Source organism: Mercenaria mercenaria, chromosome 5, assembly GCF_021730395.1.
Source record: "Mercenaria mercenaria strain notata chromosome 5, MADL_Memer_1, whole genome shotgun sequence".
Classification (NCBI taxonomy): Eukaryota; Metazoa; Mollusca; class Bivalvia; order Venerida; family Veneridae; genus Mercenaria; species Mercenaria mercenaria.
In genome coordinates this window covers 91,801,029-91,805,387 of record NC_069365.1, presented here as the reverse complement: position 1 = coordinate 91,805,387, position 4,359 = coordinate 91,801,029, and positions in this window count along the sequence as shown.

Genomic DNA, 4,359 nt, shown 5'->3' with positions numbered 1-4,359 from the left:
TTTCACTTACTGAAGTTTTTTGTCTTTTCCATGTTCTAAATTTTTTGTTAACATTAATAACTGACAGACTGCCTTATGCATGCCAAATATGCAATATCCACTAGAGTTGATGTTCTGGGTTCAGCATCCAGGGGTGTAGCTTGAAGATCATTTTAGTGATGATCATTTACTAGTTTGTCAAGTCCTGTTACCAGCTTAATGCTACCAAGTTAGTTATCAGAAAACACTCAAGATTTACCATGTTGATATAGAAAGTTCAATAATCAGGTCCTTCACGTTGGATTCATGTGTACAAGTAGCAAGTGTACTGTTAGTTAATGCTAGCAAGATATCATGCAATAATAATGAAGTAATGGGACACCTATTTGGCATCTTTGGCTGATGACTAAATTACTTGCCCCTTTTAATACCATTTAGGGTTTTATTCAACTACTAGCCTGCAGATGAGATATAATAAAGTATACATTCTGTTTGAGAGGTTCTACCCAGGTATCTACCAGTGCTCTATACATTAATAAAAACTTGGAAGTCTCCATATGACATTTCTTGTGAACTAACTGACTGACATGTATTTCTACAATAAACTGATTAAACATCAACTACATATAACTGACTAACACCACAGGCTGTGGATTTTATGTTACACCATTCTTTGTCTCCGTCATTGAAGAGGGTGTGTATGTTCGGGTTTAACGTCTTTTTCAACAATTTTTCAGTCATATAAACGACGGTGTCTACTGGATGGATCCGGGCTGTCAATCAAACTAATTGTTATCCATGATATTGACCAATAAGATAACGCGGATTATTCAGTGCACTTACCTTGTTGCTAGCCAGCCATTGCTTCCCACAAGCTTTCACTTAGAAACCTTTACTGACTTATTCTTTTAAGTTTGATACTTTTTTTCGAAGGAAGTGGTGTTGAGGTGTGCGCTAGGAATATGTAATGCTGACGAGCGGTACCCGGAAAGGCTATATAGAAGGGGGAAGATTTATTTTTTCCGTAAACCAAAGGCCGATTTAGAAAAATGTAAGCGTTGAGGAACGTTAAACGGATCAATAAGCAATCTGCTCAAATCTAACTCTAATAAACTTTATATTGACACTGCTGTGTGTCACTAATGTGCATGGTAATATTCAAAACATATAAATAAGATCTGGACAGTGCACGGCACAGTAACTTTAAGCATAAAACATAAGCTTTTATTAATTAGACATTAAATCAGGAGCAGGGCTTCGGAAATTTGCCGGTTTGTCGGTTTTGGACCGATTTTTGACTTTTCAGACCGATTCGTGAAGTGAAAAAACGAAAAAAATCGGTCCCGTAAAAATGGAGAAAAGTATAAATTTCGGTCTTATATCTCAATACACGATCACCTGCCAAGTAGGAAATTGTTGGTCGCACCTTCAGATAATCAATAAAAGTGTCAATCGGTCTGATTGTCACTTTGATAATCGGTCCGTAATTAGCGCGTGACGCAATCAGTGCTCGCGCGGCACATCCTTTAATGTTTGCAGACAGCCGACTGCGGTGTATTAAACATTTTTGACTGGTTTCCTAACGTTTCTGACTGGATCCAAATCATTTCGACGGGGATCCACTTCTTTTATTTAGAATCCGACGGATGGTTTATTTCAAAAGGCTATGTTTGATCACGGTAACAAACAAATGGTCGTTGCATTTAATCAAAGAGCTATAATTGTACATTATAGGTCTTTGATTTAATGAGACATCACACGGAAAACCGATAAAAATAATTTTTATAATTACTTGATTTGAAAAAATTACATGATTCATTTGTTGGGGCTCCAGTTGAAACAAATGCAGAAAATCGTCTTTGCAACCCGACTGTACAAAAAAGAAAAAAATGGACGGGCAACAACGAATGATAAAGAAAACCGGAGTGGCACTGTTTATCAAATCGGTCTTTTAAAAAACGTTTCAAAATGAAATTTTGTTTACATCAGAAGAGAACATATAACTTTATTAAATGTAGTTGCTTATTGAAGTACAACGTAAGTGAAATGAAATATCCGTGGCCAACCCGCGTGACGTTTTGGTACTATACATGCGGGAAATTCGATCTCAGCGTTCAAATAACGTACACATTCGGTCCGCGGCAGAGTATTCTTTATATACTGAGGCTGTTTAGCAGAGAATATGTGTCGTGTAACTCACTTTGACGCATTGTATTTTATAGAATTCCGTCAGAGAATGAGGAAACATCACAAAGTATCTGTCGTGTATACGGTAATGAAGTCACGTGCGTTGGCTTTAAGACTAATTACGCACACGGTGTCAATGCCTCGTATTTTCTCGGAAAAACATCGAAATTTAAACAAAGTAACGATCACACATAACACTGAATAACTGTCTTCATTGTATGGTAACGCGCGGTGACTGGTAACTCAGTTTTAATGCATGACATGCTTATTTCTTTACCCTATCACGTTTTACAAAATATGTAATATTGGGAATGTGGTGGGTGGGGTAGCGCCGACGTCAGGATTTTCTTTTCGGACCGATTGAGTTATCAAAATTTCCGGAGCCCTGATCAGGAGCATAAAGATAAATATTCAGGAGTGAATTTTAATGCTTTCTCATTATTTATTATATTATGTTATGTCTTTCATATTTGTAGACAGCAAGTATGACAACAGTATCCCCTGTTTCGACACCATTCTGTTTTATTAAACTAAGTCTGACAATTGATAAGTTTAAACTGATTTTCCTTTTAAATGCAATTTGAAACAAAATAAAGATACGCACATGTCGATGCAGTTTAGAATGTCGCTGATCTTTTTTTTTGTTTCATATGTTTTTACCTTACGACTATGATACAATAAATGCAAATGGATTCATTTTATCTGTTTGTTTTCTCTTTATTGTTTTTTTGTTGTTTTTTTTTGCTTGCAGCATGAAGACATATTTAATTTTATGAACTGTCAAGTAAACGGATCACAGGTTTTCGTTTCCTTGTTTCCACCGGTCTAACAAAAACATGGTTAATAGGTTTCGGCAAGATCTTTGTCCCTTTTGGTTTGTGCCACTTGTTTAACTTTGCTGGTCTGGAAATTGTTTAATTTAATTGTGGAGGAGATTTAATCAGCCCTATGGTATGCGAGCAATGTCCGACCGCACTGAAAATAAAATTAATATGACTACCAAATGTTCAAAATTTTGTAAGTTTTCACGCAAAAATTAGTTCTGAAATATACACCAAGCATGGACATTTGTTTATTTTTAAGACAGCTGCGTGGTATTTTACAAATGTATATTATAATATAATAGGAATAATTAACTTAACTGATATCACAGCGGTGATCGACAATTCCACAATCGGTTGCAACAGCAGCACGATTGCAAAACATACTTGTAAAATAAGAGCAGTCGAATATTACGCAACGTTAATATAAAGCTGTTGAACCAATTAATAAATTTCTTTATCTGTTGAAAATGTTATCTTGATGTAAGAAATCACTTACACCATATGTGACTGCACATGATGTTTGATATTTTTATCGTATAAGCCTAGCGTGCAAATACAGTCTCTATACGACAGAAGTGGACATACTATTTTGATCAAATAATTTATATAGTAATCTAAGACGTAATTAATTTCTTTTCACATGTTGCTTAAAAGATAACTAAGATTATAATTATACCATGTATTTGCATAAGGACTCAATATTTTTCCTGTTGGGAAAATCTAGCAAAGACGGAGTGTTTTTAGCTCACCTGTCACATAGTGACAAGGTGAGCTTTTGTGATCACCCTTCGTCCGTCGTCTGTGCGTCCGTGCGTGCGCCAACAATTTCTTGTCTGCACGATAGTGGTTTCATTTATGATTTTAGATCACATTTCCTTTCTTGAACTGGCTAGATCCAATGATGGGTTCCAGAGTTATGGCCCCTGAAAGGGCCAAAATTAGCTATTTTGACCTTGTCTGCACAATAGCAGCTTTATTTATGATTTGATTTTTACCAAACTGGCACCCAACTTGTATCACCATAAGATCTTGGCTCCTTTCTTGAACTGGCTAGATTCCATTATGGGTTCAAGAGTTATGGCCCCTGAAATGGCCAGAATTAGCTATTTTGACCTTGTCTGCACAATAGCAGCTTCATTAATGATTTTATTTTAAACAAACTTGCGCACAACTTGTATCACCATAAGATCTTGGTTCCTTTCTTGAACTGGCGAGATTCCTTTATGGGTTCCAGAGTTCTGGCCCCTGAAAGGGCCAGAATTAGCTATTTTGACCTTGTCTGCACAATAGCAGCTTCATTTATGACTTGAATTTAATCAAACTTGCACAAAACTTGTGTCACCATAAGATCTCGGTTCCTTTCTTGAAC